The 5,822-nt window shown below is 31.7% G+C and overlaps 1 long non-coding RNA gene across 1 annotated transcript; it reads left to right on the top strand.

Moving 5' to 3' along the window:
* The first annotated feature begins 1,443 nt into the window (after window positions 1–1,443).
* On the top strand, window positions 1,444–1,822 carry LOC133176476 (uncharacterized). The gene is made up of 3 exons (XR_009719468.1): window positions 1,444–1,529; window positions 1,636–1,657; window positions 1,764–1,822. It is a non-coding gene; the product is annotated as an uncharacterized LOC133176476 (long non-coding RNA).
* Window positions 1,823–5,822: the final 4,000 nt, after the last annotated feature.

Here is a 5,822-nt window from a genome sequence, read left to right as displayed (position 1 = left end):
CATAAGCTCTTCTGGTCTCTGACCAGTAGAGCTAAAAACGATTGAAAACTAATTTTGGCACGAGATAGATTTTTAGAATTGATTTTATTGAAGAACAAGGAAAAGGTAATAAATTAAGGCACATTCTGATATACTGATATACTAAAACATAAAAATTACGACTAAATATACTGATTATTCATCCCATACTTATCTGTTATGCATTCAATTAAATTGAATTTGTGGTTATTATAAGTGCTCTATCAATATGACATTTTCTGTAATTTACATGTATATTAATGTATGATCATATTAAGATAAAAAATGATCAAAAAAACCCCTTCACATAACGTGTTCTTCCTGAAGACATTCACAGATATTCTAGTAGTAACATTCGATAAAAAGGTCTCTTGGCTTCTACACTATTCAAACATAAACATCTGTAAAACAACCTAACTCTTTGGTAGTTCGCGTGGCTGAGTAGTTAGAATATGTTCTCTAGAGGTGCTGAGTAAGATGATCATAATGTCTTATTCGAATTAAACTTAACTCACAGGGGATGCTTACTCCTCCTGGGCACCTGATCCCACCTCTTGAATTTCCATTTGTTTCTTCACAGAATTGTATTACTTATAGATTTTTTTTGAGATCGATATCCGTTTGTTATCTTCACTTTTTCATTATTAAATTTGAACCGCGTTCACACGGAGAATTTGGTGCGGATTAATTTAATTCGAATTAATTTACTGCACATCAAATTGCTTCGCATTAACTCCGTTTAAACGCCAAGAGAAGATAATTTGAATTATGTCTAATGTAATCTGCTCTGCATCAGGTGATGTGATTTGTAAATGATGTCAGAAAAGCTTACCTGTAGAAATGAAATTTTAATGCGCTTTAACCATGATGTGAACGAAAATTAATTCGCGTTACAGTTTAATTTGCATTATTTTACTTCGAATTCATTTACTGCGAATTGAATATTAAATGCACATTCGTGTGAACAGGGAATGAAAACGCGGGTTCGAACCCCACTGCGGGACGTGGAGACCGGCCCTTAAGACGATACTGTAAACCGAGGTCCCGTGTCGCAGTAGGTGTTGGCACGAAAAAGATCCCTTACTGCTCAAAGGCCGTAAGTGCAGAGTACAGGTCTAAATTTGCAGTCCTCCACTGGCAAGTGGTGGCTTTCCATATGAATGAAGAATTCCCAAAGGGGCATTAAACAAACAAGCAAACCACTTATACTGACGGGCTGCTATACAGAAGAATTCCCTAAATCATGAATTGGTGATACGTACCTTTAGTTTAATCACTCAAGTAACTCAAACTCAAAAATAGATGATACGTTGACATGTACTATGTGATATTTTTATGAGATGTACAATTACGAACTCTTTCGATGATTAATTTCCAAGAAATATTGAGATAATTGTTTTAACTTTCAGGATTTACAATTGTAGCCATCGGAAGCACTCTGGTGATTATATCTGGGTTGTTCTTCCTTGCCAGTGTCATCATTTTTTTGAAAGCCAGAAATCTGACAAAGTGTATGTTAAATTGCGCGTAACGTTATGAACTCTTGAATTCATCCAATATTTAACCCTTCAAATCTTTTTTTTAAAAAGAAATAATGACTCCTGTCAATATTTACAGGTGCAGAAAATGCAATGATCAGGTAAACTGTAGCTTAATATGTATATTATTTTGAAATGAATTTTTATATTACAAAATGATTGACTTTTAAGGAGGGTTTTTAAAGATAAATGTTTATTGATTTATAGGAGCACCTATGACTCAGTTAATATTAATGCATTGGCGGCGTCCAATTACTCGTCACTTGGTAAAAACAATTATTTATATTAGGAGAAAATTCACAAAAATCTTTGAATTTTTGATATTAAATAATTACTCGTTCTTATAGATTTTGTTGATATTTTTTCAATATGTGTTAATTTTGAAAATAGGAAACTAATTGATATTTAATTTTAACATTTTAAAGAATTGTCAACAACTTCAAAAGCTCATCTGTCGCCGAATCAAGAAAATGATGGGTACATGGTGCCTTCTTCATATAAATGAAAGTCTGCGACAACTGGAATTAAGTATCAAGCGAGAGGATAAAGATGCCAACATAACATATAGTTGAGAGAGAGAGAGAGAGAGAGAGAGAGAGAGAGTTTGTGTTGGTGAAGACAAAGATAAATTAGGCAGCCTTTTGTCATTTTACCATAACCATTTCAGGGAAAGCAGAAACATTACTGGGTATATATGGCTCTCTAACATGTATATGAATATTAATTTCAAGAAGGATCTTCTTAAGTTAAAAAAAGTTGCTTCAAGTATCAAATATTTCAATGCAGTTCACAATTTTGTCAATATGCACTTTTTACCTGCAATATTACTAGAAAAATCAAACAGATGAATTGCAATTTTCTTTCCAAACTGCTAAGTTGATTTAATACATTTCACAATGGCTATAGACAGCGTTAATTGTATTCTAACATTTGATTCCTGTAACTAAGGAAAGCCAGGAACAGCAACACTTAAAATTATTTTTTTAATTGTCTCGAAATGAAACTTGAAATATTTATGTACAGCGATTTTCTTTTCATGAATTTGTCGCCCATGAGGCACAGTGGTTAGAGCGTTTGCTCTTGAGTTGCGGCGTAAGGAGTTGATCCTTACGTCGATCGCGGGTTCGAATCCACAGTGTGACATGGCGACCGGTCCTTTCGATGAGACCGTATAAATCGAGTTACCGTGTCGCAGTTGGTGCTGGCACAAAAAAGATCCATCACTGCTCAAAGGCCTTAAGTGCCGAGTAAGGTCAAAATTTTGAAGCCCTCCACCGACAAGTTGTGGCATCTCAATATTACTGAAAAATTCTCAAAGCGGCATTAAACAAACATGAAAACATTTCATGCATCCAAATATGATTCAAGATTCTTTGAAGTCTTACAAACGGTTTTATAAAAAGTAGAAATTTGCAGCAATAAAAGAGAACGTTGTATTTCCTTTTATCTTGCCTTAGATATTAATGCTTATTAGCATGAAACTGGGCATGATCTGTGATGTCTCAGAATTATAACACAAGCTTTTTTTACACCATGTATTGTATAAAAATTGAACATAACACAATAGCTAAACTAGTATATATTTTTTTAAAACTGTAATTTTTCTCTGAATGCCTGGATACCAATAGTTTTTTTTAATTGTTGATAATCTTTAATTAGGAAATGCTTATCTGGTGTTTTTATTCACATTTCCTTAAAAAATATATAAGATTTGATAATTTTCCCTATAATATGATTATCTCTTGTGATGAACTTTGATGAAATACCATGGGTATAAATACTTTTTACTTTATGAATTCTGAGATATTTTTTGTGAACATTTTCAATGAGTCAAATGCTGATTTTCAGTACAATTTAGAATAGTTCAGAAAACTACAGCTGTAAGATTTATTTTGATTTATGTAAAATTCATGTTTGTGGAAAACTGCTAAATAAAACCAGAGATATTTTTTTTTAATTTTTCGCAAATATACAATGTTAATTTGACGTTTATTTGCGCAAAACTAGATGGTAGATTTACATTCGTTCAAAACTAGTATGTTAAATTTACGTTTCTGCAAAAATACTGTTAAATGTTTTATTTGGCAAAGCTATTTTTATTGGTTTCTGATCTAGCACAGAGCTACTGGATTCAAATTTGTGCAAAATAATTATGTTAGATTAATGCTTGCTGTACAAAACTGCTATGTTATTCTTATGTTTTGCAAATCAGAGTATTATGTTAAGATTCATGTTTGTTTAATGCCATTTACCAATCCTTTAAGTCTGAATGAAATACGCAGTGAAATAAACAATTCTCTTCAAAGATTTGTATTGTACTCAGAATATTTTGATGTACAAACAGCAAAAAATGTGTAACTAACTTCAATTATATCGCAAACAAAGGATAGTAATATTTCGTTTTGAATAAAGCTTTCTCAATTCTGAAAACAATATTCTTCATGTTTATGTCTTTTGAAATACTGAGCTAAAAGTATGCCTCGGCTAACAACTTTCATTTTATTGAATTTGTTAAAAGCCGTTACTATGTCTTCAAAATGATGGGCACAGAGGTTTGTAAATCTACACAATTACTGAAGACCTTTCATTTTCATACTGTAGCATTTATTGAGCATTAATTTGTTTAACTCTACTTTCTGTGTTATCATTAGATGCCATGCAACATTTTTTTTTCAAATCAGGACCTCGGGGGTAAGGAGGGGCCACAATGGAGGATCAAAAGTTTTACTAAAGAATATTTTGAAATATTTAAACAATACACGTACTTCTTTGTAACTATACGCATTGCAAATACATTTTTCATTTTTAGCAAATCCATTGTGCTTGGTCCGGTTTGAAGCGGGTGAAGCGAAGAAATACAAATTGATATTACAAATTATTTAAGTATATACAGGCGTATAAAACTCGTGGACAAATGATATACTTTTCCTAATAAAGTCTGCACTGGCAAACGTGTACAATAATATTTTAATATAGACCATGATTTAGGAAATATAAAATATAAAACAGTACACACTATTTTAAGAACGTTATAGGTGGAAATAGTTTGTATATTCAAGCCACATGGCTCAGTCTAACGCATAACTAATTTCATGATAACGTCAAAAATATGAATTTTGAATCACATTTTTTTATCACACGTTCATAGACACACGCTACATTCTTTTAATATGTCACATTGCCAAGTTTATGTACAGACCATTATTGATTTGAGTTTCAAAAATTAAAACAATACACGATAATTTACGAGCGTCATTAATATGAACGCTTTGTATACACTGACTGCACAGCCCAGTCCGACGTTGCGCTAAATTCATAACAACGTCATGAAGAGGGATATCCTAATTTCATCAAATAACAGTAGTTTTCCACTTCTTGTAGTGTCTCGGAAATTGTACGCACCACTGAAAAATCGTAAAATCCGATTTCAAATGAATGAACCTAACATATTCCAATAATTTCAAGTAGTTTGAATCAACATTTCGTCTTTGTCGTCGTTTCAACAAAATTAAAACATAATTTTATGAATGAACGCTGTTACGTTCGGATGACCGACGTCGATTTTTCTGTCTATTTATGTATAATAATCGATATTAAAGATATCAGAGAATAACAATTGCCGCTTTATTTCCGACACATTATTTTTTTTTATTATTCGGCTTGCTTTATAAAGAAAATAATCATTTCAATTAGAACACTTTATTTCAAAACTTATGGCATTCTAACCTTGGCCATTCGCACTTTCTGGGATCCTTAAAAACCGCGATTTTTACAATAATTATATTAAGTTCAAACAATAAAAAATCAAACTAGTCTGTCTTGGATTTTCATAACAAATATTTTGGTGTACAATAAGTATATCTAGAACCAAGAATTTTGACAAAAACGTCAATCTCTACGAATTTTATGGACAACCCTCGTAGTTCTTTGGTGAACATGACTGAAAAGAATACCTACATGTAAGAGATCAGGTCATTCGTTCTATAAGGTAAGTATTCAACATGCTAAGATGTGAGTCAGCATTAAACTTAACTTAAATAATATCATTGTAAACGTTTTGGTACATTTTTATAGTGAACAATTCTAAAAGTTTGAACTTATTTGTTTATAAATTTCATACAGAAGTATATAACTAGAATGTTAAGAAAAATTAAATGCGTTCTAGTTCAATAATTATCAATTTTAGTCAAAATGCACAAAAAAGTGGCCTAGTACTAATGGTTTGTATGGGAACAATTACCTTAAAATAATGCAAATAAAATTTTA

Source organism: Saccostrea echinata, unplaced genomic scaffold, assembly GCF_033153115.1.
Source record: "Saccostrea echinata isolate AGI-Se365-2 ecotype Australia unplaced genomic scaffold, CSIRO_AGI_Sech_v1 ptg000075l, whole genome shotgun sequence".
Lineage (NCBI taxonomy): Eukaryota > Metazoa > Mollusca > Bivalvia > Ostreida > Ostreidae > Saccostrea > Saccostrea echinata.
The sequence above is the reverse complement of the archived record's forward strand: the minus strand, read 5'-3'. Positions and strand labels throughout refer to the sequence as shown.